Source organism: Perognathus longimembris, chromosome 26 (assembly GCF_023159225.1).
Source record: "Perognathus longimembris pacificus isolate PPM17 chromosome 26, ASM2315922v1, whole genome shotgun sequence".
Taxonomy (NCBI): Eukaryota; Metazoa; Chordata; class Mammalia; order Rodentia; family Heteromyidae; genus Perognathus; species Perognathus longimembris.
Genome location: NC_063186.1, coordinates 3,391,213 through 3,411,594, shown reverse-complemented (window position 1 = coordinate 3,411,594; position 20,382 = coordinate 3,391,213). Strand labels below are relative to the sequence as shown.

General features: G+C 46.9%; 1 protein-coding gene across 3 annotated transcripts in view; it reads right to left on the bottom strand.

The window, feature by feature from the left end:
- Positions 1-4,766, bottom strand: part of LOC125342463 (nicotinamide/nicotinic acid mononucleotide adenylyltransferase 3-like) — a 64,356-nt gene extending 59,590 nt beyond the window's left edge. For all 3 annotated transcript variants that reach the window (XM_048334630.1, XM_048334631.1, XM_048334632.1), the window contains exon 1: positions 4,552-4,766. The gene's annotated coding sequence lies outside the window, so the exon portion shown is untranslated. The remainder of the gene's footprint in view (positions 1-4,551) is intronic.
- Positions 4,767-20,382: the final 15,616 nt, after the last annotated feature.

Here is a 20,382-nt window from a genome sequence, read left to right as displayed (position 1 = left end):
TGCTGTCTTCATGATCAGTGGCTCACAGAGAAACATCAAGCTTCCTGATACCTTCTCGTTCCCTGGCCTGGTGGGATTCCCTTGCAACAGTGCGCCTTGCTCTCTCCCTTCTGCCTGCCATTCACTGAGCCAAAATCCAGCTCAATCCTGCATCCTTTGTTTTCACCAGTGCCGAGGGCTATGGTTGGGGTTCAGTGAGGATGAATCCTATTCGTCAGGCTGGTCACAGAACCAAGGTACGAAGCCCCACAGACCTGAGTGTGACATAAGCTAATTCTCTTCTGTGTGGCTGTTCCAACCTCTGGCCTGGGTTCTATCCTGCCTTGACACTTCATTTTTCTAAGAGGAAGGGAGGGAGGAGGCTGATGGAGGTGAAAGTCAGGAAGAAGATTGGCTCTAATTTAAAACCATCTTAGGAGCTCTAAAAAAGTTCCAGGTTGACTGATGGACACATTTACACCCTCTTTCATGAATACCCACCATTTAACATGTACTTTCACGAGGTATAAATCCCGTCTCTGTGTGCCAGCCTTCAGGGAAGGCAAATTTCTAGAGCCCTTCAATGGCCACAAGCCACATGATTACAATCCTATTAAAGCTGCCCTGGGAATACAGCCCTTCTGCACCTGCTTTGTGGCAGACAAACCCACCTCAGGAGGAAGAGCTGGGGGCAGGGGACTTGTACATCCCTGACCTCCTTTCTTTGATCTGGGGAAGAAGGCAGCTTATCTCTTGTAGTGAGGTCTACATGGAAGATGAACAGGGGTGCATTTTGTCCATAGCCTTGGCCAAATAAAATAAACCTAGTACTGTTCTGCATAGGGAGAGACATTGCCAGCAGAGGGAGCACTTGGGGGGTGGGGGCTGGAGAGGGACCTAGCTAGGCAGGTGCTCCTAGTAGCAGGGGAAGTTGGAGGAAGGCTTCTGTTCAACATCTGTGTTGGGGATTGCAGCTGAGGGGCAGCTCAAGCCAGAAAAAGGACTATGGATATATAGATCAGACACAGATTGCTCCGATGTCATCCCCATACAGGCCTTTCCCTCCCACCCACCACCTCAGGGAACTTCAGATCTCCTCCAAGCCAACCTCCCAGGTTCACTCTACAAACAGGCCGCTTTGCTATTGCCGTTCCTACTTCCCAAGCATGGCGCACGGGTTACAGAGACAATGATGAGAGAACATTGACTCCACAGCGGTTTGTTAAACACCATGATACACAGCTGCTTTGCTAAAACCACAGGACAAGGTCCTGCCGTTCCCAGCCTGCCATGGGAAATAGGATCTGTCCATCTTTCCTAGGGAACTATGATAAACGAGCATAGACACTGGTCAAGACAAGCCACTTTATTTAAGAGCTTCAGTAGTGCAAAGTGGCTTAACAGAGATGCATGGAAGATTTATCTAGATGATAAAACATCAGAACTTGGAAGGCATATAAATTATCATTTTGCAGAGGGTTTTTTTGCCTTTTAAGATTTCACATAGTCAAGTGCTTTCGGTAATGAATGAAATGCATATGAACTTGACTGCACTGTAAGCTAGCTATCTGGTGAGTGTGTCAAGAGTGTCTTTGCTACTAGATAAGCCCAAGAATCCATGCCACACACAACCATGCCAGAGGCCTTAAATTTCTCTGTCATAAAATCAATATAATAAAAAGAACACCAGCTATTCTAGCATTTATTCATTTTTTTGTGGTACTAGAGCTTGAAATCAAAGCCTTGCCTTGCACTTGTTAGGCAAGTACTCTGCCACTGGAGCCACGTCCCTAGGTCAAGCAGCTAGGTTGGACTAGGAACGGCATTGAATCTAGCACTTCCTGAATGCTCCTAACAGCCCTTCCGATTAGGCACAATGATTCCTACTTTGCAGATGCAAAGACTCTGCTTCAAGGACCTCTGTGTGACACTGAGCTCAGCCAGGTAGTATATCTGCTACAGACCTGTGGGGTTCACCACTCAACTGCAGAATACTTGAAAATGCATGGCCCAAAGAAAGTGCTTACAAATGGTAGTTATCTTTCTCGGTCTTCAGGTACCTTAACATTTTTTTTTATATTGTTATTGATGAAGCCTCAAGCTCCCTAGGCAAGTGCTCTGTCACTTGAGTCATACCCTTACCCCCCATACTTCTTTTAAAAAATACATATTCAACACATACAACACCTAGTTTCTTTCACTCATGCATGCATAAATTTTTACTCTATCACATGCAGGAGTTATAAAATGGGACTCTACAGCACCCAGGCCATGGAAAGAACCAAACCAGTATCAGACAATTACCATATACATATAAATAACAGCCAGCCCGCCAAAAAGGACAATTCTCCTCTCGATGTTTGCTGGGTTTTCACAAACATTCTGAATACCTGGGCCATACAGTATGGCTGTGCAGGCCTTTTTATCTCCCACAGCCCTTTCATCTGGAAGCTGGTACTTTCTGGCAAAACGAGTGCCAGAGATAACCCAACTCCTCCACTAATCACCCAGTACAGTCCTTCATATCTCTCTTCCCCCCTCTGTCCCATATCCTGTCCTTCTACTGCCTCCCTTTACCAGCCCTTGCCCAGAATAAGGAGTACAAATTGAAAATTGGAACAGCACTCTCAATAACTTCCTGCATGTCAGGCACGGCCCCGATGCATTTCAGGAGCTCATAAAATATCCTTAATAACCCTCCCTGGGAGGGAGGCACTATTATCGCTCCTAGTTTAGTTCCTTGGGGGAGAGGGAAGGAGGGAGGGAGGGTGACTATTGCTCCAGGGTCAACTATATATAGCAAGCACATGTCAGATTTGGGAGGTGACTGAATTACCCAGGATAGGTGCAGAGGTAGGAAGTGCCAGGCCTGTGACCACCAGGCCCAGAGCCTCCCTCCTTGCTTCGGCTGGTATACTGCTGTGGTCTGAGGGAAGACTGTGCAGCAGCACCCTTAGTTTTCCCTGTTCTGTTTTTCCCTACAAATGGTGCCAGGCTCCTCCTCTGTCAACTCTGCCCTTACCACCACTGTCCGCCTGGGCCAACTTTCCTGGAGCAAATCCTGCGCCTATACCAACAGAGCCACAGAAGACATTGAAATCATTCAAGCCATAAAATACACCAAGCAGATGACAGGGGCTTACTGAAACCCCAAACCTTCTTTGAAGTTCACAGAGGCTCCAGGCAGGAGGGGTGCTCTCCAAGACATCAGCAGAGGGGCTACCATCTGAGGAGTCTTCTGGCTAGTATTTTAGGGTGACACTATCAAGAACTGAGTGCCACCCAGGAAGCAACTGCTGCCCCACGAAGGAATGTGAAACAGATGCTTTGAGAACTGGAAGTGCCAGGTGGAGCTTTCTGGAAAAATGTATACTTAGATGGAGCAGAGAGGCCTTTCCTGAAAGGGAAGGGTAGGGCAAAGAATTGGGAAATTTCCCTTTACTCCACAGAACCAGCTCAATAGGGGAGGGCCAGACCCGTGTCTGCTTTCTTTCTGAATCCTCACAGCAAGGGAAAGTGAACTCCAGTTAAAGGCCTGGAGAAAGGCCCTGTAGCTAGGTGCCTATGGCTAATGCCTGTAATCCTAGCCTGTAATCCTGTAGTCCTAGGGGACTGAGATATGGACCTTGCAGTTTGAAGCCACCCTAGGCAGGAAAGTCTATGAGACTCTAATTTCCAGTTGACCAGTTTGGGGGGGGGAAGCAAAAAGTGGAGCCGAGACTCAAGTGGTAGACAACCAACTTTGAGCAAAAAAAAATCTAAGGACAATACCCAGGCCCTGAGTTCAAGCCCCCTTACCAACACACACACACACAGAATGTATATAATATATATACTACATACGGTACATATACTATATATGCCACATATATACTATGTATTGTCTACAGACATTTACCGTATATACGCCCTATATGTATACGTACATACCATATGTACAGATAGTGTATATGCAGGTATACCATATGTAGTATACTATATCGATCCCATATGCCTCTCTATATATCATAGGTGTGTTTATTCCTATCAGCTGCATAAACCAGCCCCTGCCCCTGAGAACAAACTATTTTCCCATACTCTCACCTCCCTGTGCGGCGGGGGTGTGGGGGTGTGTGGGGTGGGGTGTGTGTGTGTGTCTCCAGGACTCAGTTTACAGAGAAGGAAAGTCCAAGGCCCCTCGGGGTGGGGGGGCACCCCCTTCTTGGGATTTTCGGGTCCGCACGTGCAGCCCCTGCGGTTTGGGTGGAGACCTCCCCCCCCCTCCGCCAAGCCCCACACTCTCCTGCCTCTGCGCCTCTCACCCCGTGTCCCTGGGCTTGGGTACTGGTGTTAGGTACTCCCCACCGGACGGACCCGCAGAGGGGAGGACACCACGCTGGTCGCCTGGACCTCCCCCATCCCCCCACCCCCGGGGCGGGCGGGCGCGCGGTGAGGTACCCACTGGGTGCCGGGAACCCCGCGGCGCGCCACGCCGCCGCCACCTGTCGCTCCGGTGCGCGCGCCCAGGGCGGCGGGGGCGGCGGGGGCGGCGGGGGTCACGTGGGCCCGCGGCCCGGGGTCACGTGCGCTCACCTGCGGCGCTGTGGCCCTGGGCGGTGACGCTTCACGGAGGCTGTCCGGACGACGGGGCCTGCGGTGGGGTGGGGAGGCGGGGCGGGGACTCTTCCGTCAGGAAGCGGGGCTGTCGGCCAGGGCGCGAGGACCCGGCCCGGCGCGCTCCGTCCCGGGACAGCCACGGGGACGGCCCCGCTCCACACCGCTCGTGGGGGGGGGGGGCGGGATCTAGGGCGGACTTGACCTTGCGCTCCCGGGTCGGGGGGCGGAGTCACAGGGAAGCACTTCTCTCCCACTCGCCCCACCCCTCGCGGGGGGCGGGCCCTAACGAGGCAAGCCCCGCCCCGACGCAAGCCCCGCCCCGGAACAAGCCCCGCCCCGGCGGGAAGCCCCGCCCACCCCGCCTCAGCTACTCAGCTGAATCCTCACCATCCAGGCCTTCTTTGGATTGTGCTCCGTCCTGTTCGCTTTTTACTTTCCTATGTTTTAGGTTGCGTTCGTTTCTTATCTTTACTCTTCATGTTATTTTTTTGAGAGACTGAATTCACATATCAAACTAATGCTTAGGCGGGGTTTCTTCCTCTTTTCTTTCTTGTTGTGGTTCCTATCCTAGGACTTGAACCCAGGGCCTGGGCACCGCCCCTGAGCTATTGGTGCTCAAGGCTGGTGCTCTACCCCTTGAGCCACAGCTCCACTGCTGGCTGTTGTTGTGGTTCTTTGGGAATCAGAGCCTCACGGGCTTACCTGCCTAGACTGTCCTTGAACCTCACTTATGGCGTCTCTGCCTCTTGTATGTAGCTTGGGTTACAGATGTGAGCCACCAAGTGCCTGGCTGCACGAGCAGGTTTTAGGAAAATAAAATTACTGCTGTCAGTAAAACAGAACCATCTCTCTCTTGCCCCTACCTACCAATAGCCTATTTTCTTTTTGTGCTTTTTTTTTTTTTTAAAGTTCCTCTGCTCAGTTCTTCTGGTGGTCACCTCTTATTTGTTAGAATAAAATCAGCTTGCGTAGCAACTTCCTGGTTTATCTATTGACTTTCTGTCATGTTAGAGGAGGATTTACTCTCTTTCTATGTCCTTTCTCCAGACAAATTTACACCTCTGTCCTCCAGCCCTGCCCTGCCCTGCTGACAGGGCTGAGACCTCACATTGAAGTGGATGAAGGTTTTCTGGAGCCCCAAGCTTTACACCATGGGGGACAAGGAGAATGAGCACTGATGTTCAGAAAGAGGAAACAGAGTGGGAACTGGAAAGTGAACAGGTCTTTTGAATGAGGAAAGACATCACAACTCAATCCTGGGACCTTGGAGATCCTGGGCCTTACCTCCTGAGTAGCTTAGCTAATCTGAGCCTCTAATTTGCTTCCCCAAAGCAGTCTGGCTTCTCTGCCTCTGGAGAACCCTCCATAAACTCCTGGCACTCACAAGAGCCTTTCAGGGAGAGTTCCTGAAGGTCAAGATCCACCAGCTCTGCTAAGATGATTTCCTAATGGAGTGAACTAGAGTGTGCACACAAGAGAGCCATCCAAGAGGATAGATATCCAAACTTGAGATTGTCCTGCGTTTCATTGGCAGCTATTCCTGACCAGAGACACAAGCCGGCACCTGTTCTTCAGTCCTTTCTATCACCTCACGTGCTTGGGGGCATCTTGGTGGGGAGACAATCTGGGCAGGGCTCAATGCAGCTAGGGGAGAGTGACAGTCATTGGCTGGGTTCTGAGGGCATGATGAGGAACTGGCTGTTGGATGGACTCTGATGGGCCTACAAGCTGGGCCAACCTCTGCATTTCAGAGAAGCCATTCTGCCAGGCCTTGGTGGCTCATGCCTGTAGTCCTAGTTACTCAGGAGGCTGAGATTGGAGGCCTGTGGTTTGAAGCCAGCCCAAGCAGGAAGGTTCATGAGACTCTTACCATCAAGGAAGTGGATCTGTGGCTCATGAGGTAGAATGCCTTTGAGGGAAAGGAGCTAAGTGCTAGAGCCTAGGCCCTGAGTTCAAGTTCCAGGACTGCCAGGCACACACACACACACACATTGACTTTCCCAACAACTAAGGAAAAGAAATAGGATAAACATGTGAATTGTAAATGAAAAATTTTGTACCTATTTCTAAGGAAAGATGCTTCCAAATTTACCTTAAATGCCATTGAATTGTTTCTTTCTTTTCTTTTTTTATGTTTTAAAAGCATTCTAAGGCCACCTTCCCTTCCTGTTAGAGATTATGCAAACAGGGCACATCTGTATCATGCCTTGCTAACCATGGATTCCATTATGTGTTTAATAATTGACTATTCAATAGAGCATTGATGCTTTTTTTTTTTTTTTTTGATCTGGAACTAATTCACCTTTGTCTGAGCCTCCGCACTGACGTTCACAGAATCACAGATAGGATCACAGAAGTGTTTGACGCATTGTCTCCGACACAGAACCACATTGTTGGGATTATTCACATCAGGCCTGGTGCTCAGAAACGTTCAAGCATGCTAAAAGCACCTGGAAATGTGATTTATGAAAGCTACGGAGTACCAGGCTACACCTTTTCCCTTCTAATGAGCGCTAACAAATCACAGTCTTTTGCAAGGCAGCTTAAGCCAGCGAAGAAATTGTCAGTTACAAAATTAACCAAGAAATGAACGCCCCTGCAGCCCATTAAGGCCGCGGAGTTACCCAGTTGGAAACTGGACTGTGATGTGTTGACTAGAAACGTAATCTTTAGCAAGTGCATATGTCTGGACTTCACTGTAGTGAAAGGAAAATCCCTACGCCCTCCTGAAGTGTTTCCGCCTTGCCTTTCTTAGTTTGGATTTATGGATTTGAGCAGCACTTCTAACGGCTCAAATGGTGCATAATGTTGAGGTGGTCAGTGCACACCATCTTGCATTGTACTCTGCTGAGATGGACCAGCTCTCTGTGCCTGGACTCGAAAACTGAGCAACACCTGCCTGGCCGGCATGAAGTAGCGCAGATTTTTTTTTTTTTTAAATCAGAGAGAAAGAACTGAACTCTAAAACAGTTCTTACTATTGCAAATATCGTGGTTGTTTCTGTTTTATACACAAAGGACTTGGTATTGTCTGAGGGGAAAACCAGCTACTGGTGGAGAGGAAAATTCTCCAGAAGAAATGGACTAGCTTTGTGGGCCAATGGCTAGCTATGAAACAACCTTCAAATACGGGGTAATGGGGAAATGGGATTACAGGAGAGGCTCCAATTCTAGTCATTTGTAGAAGCTGGGCAGATAATTCGACAGCTGGTTTATCCTTGCATCAAATTATCCAGTCACTTCAAAATTCCGACACAGAGTTAGACCTGGGATCTTCATGTTGACTTTGCCATTGCGATTTCCACCTGTTGAGAATGTGGGATCTGAAGTAATGAGTGGCTAACATCATTTATTCCTAGGAGAGTCTAGTACTGTGCTAAGTGTAGGAGACAAGGAGGGGAGACTTTCTCTAGCACCATCATTGCTTTGACTAGTTCCATGTGGTTGATTTAAATGCAGGCATGCAAATGATCATACACTGGGGGTAGGGGCTAAGAGTGGTTACGTTTCCTGAGCAGTTAGACATTGTGACTCAAGCTACAATGAAAATCAAAGCTTTATCTGGGTCAAGATTGGAAAGACTTTGGCCTAGTAATCAATTCTCTTTCCTCCCACCCCCACCCCCGCACTGATCAGAAAAATCATTTAAAAAAAAAAAAAAAAAACCCTCAAAACCATTGCCCAGATCTTAAGGTTGCTGTGTGCCTGTGTCTGGGTCTGGGTCTGGGTCTGTATCTGTGTGTCTGTATCTGTGTGCGCCATTGGTAGAGTTTGAATTCAAGGCCTAAGTGCTGTCCCTTAGTTGTTTTTGCCCAAGGCTAGCATTCTGTCACTTGAGTTATGATTTATAAAAAGCAAAACAAATATTCAACGGATGTCAATCTCAGATATGTTAAGTTCCTTGTCTGAAGACACACAGCTAGGAAAAGAGTTCTGAAGTTTAAATTCAGGTCATGCATTTCACCCCTGTGACAAACCACATGTCCATTCACAGATGAAAAGTTGGAATACAGTAGTGATGAACAGGATCAGAGCAAAGGTGTAGGGAACTTGACCACAGGTGCCTTAGATCAGATAGAATGGAAGTCAAATCTTGTTTGGGAAAAAAAAAGTAGCCTTGGGCAAATTGAAGTCTGTTTCCCCAAGTGTAAATCAATTGCACCTGTCTTGCAAGATCATTTGCTGCAAAATGCCTCAAAGTGTTGCCCAGGCTTTGAGTTCAAGTCCCAGGACCAGCACACAAAAAGAGATCAGAGGCACAAAGAGCGTCCCACCTGAGGGTCTTAGGTTTGGAAGTGTAGCAGAGCTGGTCTGGCCCTCCCTCCTGCTTGCCCATCTTGCCTGGGATTTGCCATCCCATGTGCCAATCATCTCCTTAAAAAAACTACCCTTTTCTTTATTGGGGCACCTGTCCATTCACCAAGGAAAAGGCCATGTCTCCCTTGTCCTTGTTTGGCTTAATTTCAAACAGCACAGTTCTACTAAGAATGTAATGACTGGACCTTTAAAAATAATAAAATGCATTTACCAGGTGAATAAGTTTTGTGCTTCTGTTTGCAAATAATATTATTATTTAGCTTTCCTTTGTGGAAGGGGATTTGCTCAGGGATAGAAAGCAAAAGAAAGAGATGAGAGAGAGAGAGAGAGAGAAAGAGAGAGAGAGAGACAGAAATTACAGTGAATAAAAGACCAAGGGGACATAATTACAGAAATACTGCAGGTTCTGCATTAGCTAGAAATTGCAGCCATTTCATTGTGGGAGTAAAGCTATTTTCTTTTATTTTAAAGTGGATCCTTCACCTTCCAAAGGGCTAATTATGGTTCTGCCTACATGTTGTGTTCATAGGCTCCAATTTCATCTTTTCATTAACCACGCTGGCAAATAACAAAATTGGGCTGTTCTTTAGAAGCATCTCCGAGCCAGCACCAAACAGGTGGGGAGGGAGAGGACAATCAGCCCGTGGTTTTTTGTAATTGAGCCCTACCCCAGACCTTGTTGGAGACCCCCTCCTCCAGCTCTACCCAGAGAAACTCATAAAACAAAACAGGTAGGCGGCCAGAATCAGAGAAGATCCAGGAAGAGCAATATAAGGTCTGTAAAGAAGGGGGAAAAAATTGAAAACAACTTAATGGAGAATTTTTTTTTTAATGGTGTAGGGGAACATTTGAAATACAACACGTAGGAGAACAAGCAGGATAGACAATATACGGAGACAGGAGTTCAACTGTGCTAACTATATGCCCACACAGATATGAATAATACCTTTATTTCTCATATTTTATACATATATGTATATCCTTTTATGGATTTTTTTTGTTTGAACCCACACTTACTAAGCAGGTGCTCTACCACTTGGGCCATGTTCACAACCCCCCCCCTTTTTTCCCCTTTAGTTTGGTTTTCCAATTGTGTCTCTTCTTTTTACCTGAGGCAAGCCTCAGACCCGTGTTCCTCCTACCTATCGATGCCTCCAAGAGAGTTGGGATTACAGATTAAACCCAGTACACCTGGCTTGTTGATTGAGCTAAGGTCTTGTTTATGATGTTGCTGAGGCTGTCCTAAAACTTGGTTCCTTCAATCTCCACCTCTTAAGTATCTGGGATGACAGGGCTGAGCCATTATGCTCAACCAACTGAAATCTCCCCTATGTAAATCAAAGAACGGAAGCCCCCCGTGATATGGAAAGGAAGGAACCCAAAGAATTCTTGAGAGTGTGAGAAAAAGATGGATTCCGTTTTGCTAGGAGTTGCCGCTGACCCCCTCTTCTAACCTCCTTGTGGTACTTCTGTACTGCTCCACCATGCCCTGCACCTCGCTCTAAGCCACACAATTCCCCTCGTGACAAGCACTCTTGTGCAATGGCCTTTCCCAGGACACCCAGGGAAGGCACCGTCTCTCCCCATAGGTTCCATCGTGTGTGTGTGTGTGTGTGTGTGTGTGTGTGTGTTTGTCTCGGCCTGATCCTGTGTGCTAGAGGGTCTGATCTCTTAGGCTAATCACTAAGTTTAAGACCTGGCTGGGGATATGGCCTAGTGGCAAGAGCTTGCCTCGTATACATGAGGCCCTGGGTTCAATTCCCCAGCACCACATATACAGAAAATGGCCAGAAGTGGCGTTGTGGCTCAAGTGGCAGAGTGCTAGCCTTGAGCAAAAAAGAAGCCAGGGACAGTGCTCAGGCCCTGAGTTCAAGGCCCAGGACTGGCCGAAAAAAAAAAAAAAGACCTATCTTTGCTCATTTCCAGAGCCCCAACAATGGAACTTGGTCTCCTTTCAACCGAGGACTAAAAACTGGTTTCAATAATAGGCAGGCAGTTAGGATACGATTGGTTCACATCTGTAATCCTAATTACTCAAGAGGCTGAGATCTGAGGATCTTGGGTCAACAAAACCAGTCTGGGCAGGAAAGAAAATTTTTTTCTAAATCTGCAAGATTTAAGCTCCAATTAACCAGCAAAAATAAGCAAGTGAATAAATAAATAAAAAGCACATATTTAAAAAGCCAGAAGTAGAGCTGTATGTAGCTCACATGATAGAATGCCAGCCTTGAGTGGTAAAGGGAAGTGACAGTGCGTAGACACTGAGTTTGAGGCCCAGTACTGGAACAACAACAACAACAACAACAAAAAACCAGCCCCCCCAAAGAATAAAAGAATTTTGCGGTGGTGAAGTCTTCAGCTCTAGTTATTATTTTAGGATCTGAAATGTGAATTAAAAAAAAAAAAGAAACAGCTTGTCTTTAACTCCAGATTGAACCCCAAATTGCCTTATTTTGACGGAAGCTTTGAAAAAAGCCATAATCCCTACGCTGGGACCTAGACTCTGCCAGGAGTTCTCAACACCAAGGGGAAGCTGGTAGAAGGTGCCGGTGTTCCGGAGATTCGCTGCTCAGATAGCCTTCAGGAAGGACTGGCTTGAAGGTAGGAGGAGCCTAAGCATGGTTTCCCATCAGTCTCCAGCTGTGAACTTGCTGCTGTCCGCCTCTGTTTTAAACCCAAGGCCATACTATTCTTGGGCAGCCGATGACTAAGCAAAGGATGACAAAATAGGCAGAAAATGAGAATAAGTGAGATCTTAAATATTTGACTAAGGGCTCTATTTTCAGGTAACCAGTTACCATCTTGGGCGCTTTACACAGCAGGCAGAAGCTGCAGAACAGCCTTCTGAATCATTAAAATGACTAGGAGAACCTTTTATCTTTTTACTACTTTTCAATGAGTATGTAGGCCTTTCAAGCTAACCCTTATTTAAATATTTAGCAGACATGAGGTCAAATGTAAAATTCTCAAATGCTAAGCCTGTAATTATGAATCAGATGATACAGTCGGATCACTTATCTATGTTCCAACAGTTCTTTTTCAGTGTGAGAGCAATCTGAGCTAGGTGAGTCACAAGCCTGCATTGTAGAATGCTTTTTATCTTCGTGCTTCCTGATCCTATTTTTCACTCACTCCATTCAACTTCTTCACTCACTTTTTCATTCAACAAATACTGTTTCAATACAAAACTGGACACCAGGCATGTTCTAGGTATACGGATATATACCAAGAAGTAAATATATAGGAACTCAATCCATTTGGACCTCACATTCAAGAAAACAAATAAAAATAGACTCTAGCAGGGTGCCACAGCTCATACCTTATAATCCTATCTACTCAGGAGCCTGAAATCTGAGGTCTCTCTCTCTCTCTCTCTCTCTCTCTCTCTCTCTCTCTCTCTCTCTCTCTTTCTCTGTGGGGTGCCAGTACTAGAGCTTGAACTCAGGGCCTAGGCTCTAGCACTTAGCTCCTTTCCCTCAAAGGCATTCTACCTCATGAGCCACAGATCCACTTCCTTGATGGTAAGAGTTTCATGAACCTTCCTGCTTGGGCTGGCTTCAAACCACAGGCCTCCAATCTCAGCCTCCTGAGTAGCTAGGACTACAGGCATGAGCCACCAAGGCCTGGCAGAATGGCTTCTCTGAAATGCAGAGGTTGGCCCAGCTTGTAGGCCCATCAGAGTCCATCCAACAGCCAGTTCCTCATCATGCCCTCAGAACCCAGCCAGTGACTGTCACTCTCCCCTAGCTGCATTGAGCCCTGCCCAGATTGTCTCCCCACCAAGATGCCCCCAAGCACGTGAGGTGATAGAAAGGACTGAAGAACAGCAGGACAATCTCGAGCTTGGATATCTATCCTCTTGGATGGCTCTCTTGTGTGCACACTCTAGTTCACTCCATTAGGAAATCATCTTAGCAGAGCTGGTGGATCTTGACCTTCAGGAACTCTCCCTGAAAGGCCCTTGTGAGTGCCAGGAGTTTATGGAGGGTTCTCCAGAGGCAGAGAAGCCAGACTGCTTTGGGGAAGCAAATTAGAGGCTCAGATTAGCTAAACTACTCAGGAAGTAAGGCCCAGGATCTCCAAGGTCCCAGGATTGAGTTGTGATGTCTTTCCTCATTCAAAAGACCTGTTCACTTTCCAGTTCCCACTCTGTTTCCTCTTTCTGAACATCAGTGCTCATTCTCCTTGTCCCCCATGGTGTAAAGCGTGGGGCTCCAGAAAACCTTCATCCACTTCAATGTGAGGTCTCAGCCCTCTCAGCAGGGCAGGAGGACAGAGGTGCAAATTTGTCTGGAGAAAGGGGGCCTAGTAAGAGAGTAAATCCTCCTCCAAACATAGCAGGAAGCCAATAGATAAATCAAGAAATTGCTATGTAAGCTGATTTTGTTTCTAAGAGACAAGAGGTGACCACCAGAAAAGCTAAACGGAGGAACTGATGAATACACACACACACACACACACACACACACACACACAGGAAAAGGGCTGTCGGTGGGAGAAAGGGAGAGGGCCACCCAGGCACATTTTAATCAATCATTTTATTTTCAAAAGAACTCCTCGTGCCTTCCTTCCACACGGTGTGAATTCAGCCTTTTCAAGAGGAAGGTGAAAATCAAGCTACCAAATACAGGGAAATTAAAAAGAAAAACCCAAACCTGAACCTCCAAGGGTGTGTGTGTGTGTGTGTGTGTGTGTGTGTGTGTGTGTGTGTGTGTGTGTGTGTGTGTGTGTGTGTGTGTGTGTGTGTGTGTGTGTGTGTGTGTGTGTGTGTGTGTGTGTGTGTGTGTGTGTGTGTGTGTGTGTGTGTGTGTGTGTGTGTGTGTGTGTACGCAAATGGGCGGGGCCTGGTCCACGGGGGGCGGGGCCTATAACACGGTGGGGGCTCTTTAACAGGGCGTGGCTTTTATGGGGCGTGGCTTGTGCCCCTAGGGCCCGCCCCCAAGGTGGTGGTAGGGGCAGGCGCCGGAAGTGTCTCTCTGGCTCCGCCCACCGACCCGGGACCGCAAGGTTAAATCCGCCCCAGGCCCCGCCCCCGCACGCTCAGAGCGTGTCCCGGCGTCGTCCTGGTCGTCGTCGTGGAGCGCCTCCCCGCCCTCGCGGCCTGCCACGCGGAGGCCGGCCGGCGGGGACCACCGCCGCCACGCCGCCGTTCAGGAGGCCTCCCCGGCCGCCTCGGCCGAGGTCCGTGAGGTGAACGCTGCTCGCTCAGCCCCGCCGCCCCTTGTGGTGCCCTTGCTCTGGAATGTTCCGCGAGGCCTACCCCAGTGGGCTCCCTCCGGGTCTCCCAGGCCCAGAGAGGCCCGGCTGACCCAGGTCACCGCTAGTTGAGGAAGGCCAGAGAGAGAGAGGGAGGGAGGGAGGGGGGAGAGAGGGAGGGAGGGAGGGAGGGAGGGAATCATAGCAAAGCAAATGCTAGGCCAGGTGCTGGTGGTTCACGCCTGTTATCCTGGCTACTCAGCTGGGGGTGAGATCCGAGGATGGTGGAAAGCCCGTGGAACCATTATTTCCAAATTAGCACCAAAATGGTGCAAGTGGAGCAGTGGCTCAGCTAGTAAGAGTGCCAGCCTTGAGCCCCAAGCTAAGAGACAGACCCCAGGACTCGAGTTGTCCCAGTACTGAGTCCCCACCCCCACCCCCACCCCCTCCAAAAAAAGAAAAACCCAAACAAAAATAATTAAAAAAAAACCTAGATGAGAATCCAAATGGCTTCAGAGTTCTTAACAGCAATCTACAATACTGGCAGATAATGGGCGATTCTCCAAAATTCTCAAAGGAAAAAAAAAATTTTTTTTCCAATCTAGAATTCTCTGTTATGGTCACACTGTCAAGAATAAAAGAGTTATTTCTCAGATAGTCTCCTCCTTTGGGGGTGGGGGAATATGTGAAAAATAAGGTAACTAAATAATCCAGAAGCTAGAGAGAGGGGAAAGGGGTTGGCGGGCGGGTGATGGGAGCTGCCCTTGGTTGACAGCCGTGTACAGTCCTAGAAAACAACTGCATAGACTGGAAGTGTGGGTGGAGGGATCCAGGAGAGATGTCAGAAAAACAAGCAAAACCTAAGTTTTTCCTCATCTATTTGACTCTAATGAGAATTGTTTTACAGCTGGGCTCATGTTTAGCCTGAACCAGCGATTGATATCCAGAAGAAGAAGAAGAAGAAAAACAAGCAAACGAAAAGGTAAGGCAGTTTCAACTTCAGGAAGGGAAAAAAAATGTGTACAAGTAAATGTAATTAGAACTTTTTCTTTGTCACAGTTGTGTATGATAGTTACATGGTCTTAGAAATGTAAACAGTAGGGCTGGGGATATGGCCTAGTGGCAAGATTACTTGCCCGTATACATGAGGCCCTGGGTTCAATTCCCCAGCACCACATATATAGAAAATGGCCAGAAGTGGCGCTGTGGCTCAAGTGGCAGAGTGCTAGCCTTGAGCAAAAAGAAGCCATGGACAGTGCTCAGGCCCTGAGTCCAAGCCCCAGGACTGGTAAAAAAAAAACAACAAAATAACAAAAAAAAAAGAAATGTAAACAGTAAATGTTATTGTGATTCATACAAATTTTATGGTGCAGTTCTTCAGCTAGGAAGATGTCTCTTTGTGTGTGTGTGCGCCTGTGTGTGTGTCTCTGTCTCTGTCTTTGTCTGTGTTTCTGTCTTAGACCAGGTACTAATCTGCTTGCATAGACATGAGAAAAAATAGCCAGCATGGATCCTTTTCCCATGACCAGCACAAGCCTGTTCTGTCAAGAAACAAGGATTCAGAATCTCTAGATGGAAAGAGGACATGTTTAAGCTTGTCTTCCTAGAAGTTCATGTCCGTCCCTCTGGCTGTTTGACTGTCTTTGCCCCATTTTAACTTTGGAATAATGTGAAAAGTGTGATAGAATTCACAGGGGTGGGGGTGGAGGTGGTGTATTTCAAATGAGTATTTCTAGATTTGACTGGACTGACATATTTACACATGGTAACATAATTAATAGAAAAAGGGTTAAAAAAATCCAAGCAGGCAAATAACACAATTTAAAAATGGGCCAAGAATTGGCTTGGACAGTTTCCCAAAGAAGATATAAAAAGATATATGGAAAGATAATCAACATAGACAGCTCAAAATCACTCCACCCCCATTCTTAGGGCAATAATAATAATAATAAACAGATAATAAATTTTGGCAAGGATTTGGAGAAAATGCAACCTTCATACATGGCTGGTGGGAACGCAGAATGGTACAGCCATTACTTCAGGTGTTCAATACAGAATTCCCTTCCTGTGGCACTCATTCTCCCAGCCCAGCCCACTAATAGGGGAAGGCATTTAACTTGGAGTCAGTGACAATTGAGGTTTGAGCTAGACTTGACCCCGCAAACAGCAGGCTCAGAAGAGAATCAGCCTGGGGTTCATCCCGTTGGTTTCATTTGCTGCCGCTGACAGAGCAGTGGGGGAATGTGGGGTGTACAGCCTCTCATTTGGCTGATCCCATTTCATACTCTTGAAAACGAGACAGTTCGAGCTTTCGTATCCAGCAGATAGAGTATTTCCCAGTAGTCCTCGCAGATAGAGTATTTCCCAGTAGTCCTCTGAGCTGGGTGTCTCTGTCACCCCAAGATGTCTTCCTGGATGATGGCTGTGGCCACTTGGCTGGGGCAGGTCAGATTTCCCACAGACATGCTGACTTACCATGGCTACACATCCCTCTGGTATCCATAATGGAGTCTCTGTCAAAATGCTTGTTAAGTCTATTTTTAAAAAGACTCATTTAGCACCGAAGTGATGCCAGAAATGCAGCCGATAAAGAAAGACGACAAATGATCACTTCCTCTTCCAATTCTGTCCGAGGTCTAAAGCTGAAAGATTTACTGCAGAGTCTATTCTTGGACATTCAAGACAGAAGCTTCCTTTATTATTATTTTTTTATAATGCCAATCAAAATGTAATATTATCAGCATTCTTTGGGAGCGTAGGGATAGTGTATGAGTCAATGGGGTTGCAATGCCAACAGAAGATTGCTATTAGGGATATAAAGGCAGAGTGTCATAGTATAAATGTATAAAAGTGGATGGCACAGAACAATACCTTCCAACAGTGTTGACGGATAGCTGTGGCCTGATAATGCTGTTGATTATTCTGGAGCACTAACACTGTGCAGATACTGTTTTAAGTACTGCACTATGTGTCTGTCTCATTTAATCCTTAACATCACTTCAGTAGGTCAGTACTATTAGTCTCTCCTTTTTTAAAATGAAGACATATGCTCAGAGATGTTAAGTAACTTGCCCAAAGCCATCCAGCCAGTATGTGGTACAACAGGGATTCAAAACCGAGCGTCCTAGACCTCCAGGTGTAGGCTTTTAAGCCCCATACCAACTGTCCCTCCAGTATGAGAGCAAGGAGCATGTGGTCAGAGGTAGCAGAAGCAGCCATGTGTGGCCTGTGGAGGGAGTCACCTGTGTCTGCTCTGGTCATTTCCCCTTGGTGCCCATGATGCTGTGTGCTTTGTGTCACCAGTTGACTGTACCCTGCTCATCACATCAACCTCATACAGTGTTTCTCATTATAGCTCTCCATTCCAGCAGGAGGGCTGAGGCTGTGGGCCTGCACTCTTTCTCTACGGCTTGCGGTTGGAAACACTATTTTGCTCTCATGCAAGGCCAGCCTCTTTCGTCCTACCCCATCCTGCAGGAATTGCTCATGCTCAGCAGAACAGAGGCAAATGCCAACTCTGATTTGAAAACAGTCCTGTCATGGGGAAGCTGAATCTCTCTCTTTATAAACTCTTCATGACTTCCCAAGAGAAGTAGAATAATCATTTATAAGAATAATAAAATCATTTTCCCAGTTTGACGGCATCCGTTTTCTAGCATGGTCGGTTGGGAAGCAGGTGCTGAATCTTGGGGGAATGGAGGAAAGGCTTTGTTGTGTAACATATATCCTGTCTTTCAGCAAGGCAGAACTGCTGGGGTCATCAGTACCAGAAGCCCATACATAGTGTATGCCTAGCTAGTAACTTAGAGGCAGGAGGCTAGAGGGAGGTGAGGGCCCCTTAAATACACTCTCATCTTTTTTCCTTTGCCTTGGGTGTTTTTGCCTGAATGCGTTTTCTCTTAAGTTTCCTTCCATTGTCTAAATTGTGATGATCAATCTTGTATCAACTTGACTGAGCTAAGGGCTGCCCAGGTGGCCAGTGACACTGTGTTTATGAATGTGTCTCTGATTGGCACTTGAATTGATAGGCTGTAGGAAGCCTTTATCAATTGGTGGGCTTGGTATTATCACGGAGGCCTGGAATAGAATACAAGGGCAGGGGCGAGGTAAATTCCTTTTCCATTTTGTTTGGGAAATCTTTCATCCTTGGGCATTAGAACTTTGGGCTCTCAAGGTCTTGAGTTCTAAGACTTACATTAGTGCTCAGTACCTGGTCGCCAGGCCTGTAGACTTGGAATGAATCAGATCAAGGACTTTCCTGATTCCCTAATTTGTAGATGGCAGACTGAGGATTCCTTGGCTTCCATACGATGGGAGCTTATTTCCATAAGAAATCATGTCCCCATTTCCTCCTGCTTCTGTTTCTCTGGAGAATCCATAAGCCAGCTGGGCCTGGCTCTACTACTTACTTCTTTGTGTAAGTTACTTACATTTTCTGGGCCTCACTTTATCTGTAAAATCAGAATGAATCATGACAAACTCATAGGTTGCTCTCTTAATGCTGGGCATGGTGCTATGCACCTGTAATCCTAGCTATGCAGGGAAGAAGATTTGCAATCTGAGGCAGTCCCTGGTCAAAAAGCACAAGTCTATCAGAGAAATAATTAAAGGAAAAGAGGGGTATGATGTGACTCTAATAGTGCAGTGCCTGCTGCCTTACAAGACCCGGAGTTCAAAACCCTGTTAGATAATAAAAAGAAATGCTAAGGAAACAGCTCTTCCTGTTCCTATTCTAGGATAGGAATGTGAGTCCTGTAGTCTGTCCACTTGTGAAAACTGACTAAGATATGTGTATTTCATTCTATGTAAAGTTTATCTTAAATTCATTTAATGATTTATAATTTAGTGTTGAGGACAGGTAGCTGTGTAGATGAAACACGAGTGTGAAAATATTAGTAACATTAAAGTTCACTGACAGTACATGTGAATTCATTAATGTGTTTACTTCTTTAGGTCTTGCCTATTCTTTTTTTTTTTTTTTTGGCCAGTCCTGGGCCTTGGACTCAGGGCCTGAGCACTGTCCCTGGCTTCTTCCCGCTCAAGGCTAGCACTCTGCGACTTGAGCCACAGCGCCGCTTCTGGCCGTTTTCTGTAGATGTGGTGCTGGGGAATCGAACCTAGGGCCTCGTGTATCCGAGGCAGGCACTCTTGCCACTAGGCTATATCCCCAGCCCCAGGTCTTGCCTATTCTTTAACATTAAAAGTTGTTTTTAAAAACCCCAGTAGTAGGGTGATGTCATTTACCACTCCTTAGAGATGCTGGGGCGGGTGTGTGTGGGGCAAAAGATAATCTAAGAAAATAATAGGTGTGTAAGCACACAAAAAAACCCTTGTACTCTTAATTGTTCTTGCTGAAAAGAAGCCCATTTGGTTAAGCATTCCCCAGACTTCTTTGGCCACTCCACCTTTCTCCTGGGTGTAGCAGCATCAATAACCCAAGAACTTTGCAATGGACTTTGGGAATTGCTCTGTGGCTACAGTGCCGCCAAGCAGGGATCTTCCTTCCGGCTCAGTCCTCTGACTCGCCACAGCCCACCTCATAAATAGCAGCAAAATCATGTCTCTTACCCAGAAGTCCTCTTCCATCTTGTGTTGCTCATTCCTGTCTGAGTATCCAGCCCACAGTGATCCTCTACCAGTTGTCCTCCCTTTGCTGGACCGATGAGGAGCCGGAGGAGGGAGAACAGCAGAGTTGCTTGCAGATCAAGTGTGGTAATCTCTTTGGAGGGACGGTGGTGGGCAGGGGACTGGAACAGCAGGTTCTTAAGTGCCTGCTTTTCAACATGGTCTGTACCCCTAAATTGTTATTTGGGTAACAGTCGTGTGTGTGTGTGTGTGTGTGTTTTAACACATTAGTGCAGTTTTCCTGTTATCCTCATCACAGAGTAACACTCCACCCTCCAAACACAGCAAGATGCTTCCTTGAGCCCAAGCAGGGTCCCGGATGGGCCCCAAGGGAAAGGCTTTTCCGAACGTGACGCATCCTACTGGAAGTCCAAGGTGCATGTGAAGTATGAACTTCCAAGTCCTGACGCAAATGCCCAGATTTTAGAGAGAAATGATAGGGATGATTATTTGGATAATACTTTAAACCAGCAGCCAGATGTTTCCACTTCTATTGCCTTAAGAAACAGGCTGTTGTGGGGTTTGCACTTTTGTCCTTCCAGGTCCTGTGGATCTGAACAGATGTAGTCTGGAGATGTATTTGAACAAATACTGAGAATACCACATACCTTGATTATCAGCCCAGACAGAAACCAGAGCTGAGGTGGGCTGGCTTTGTGTATTGATGTTT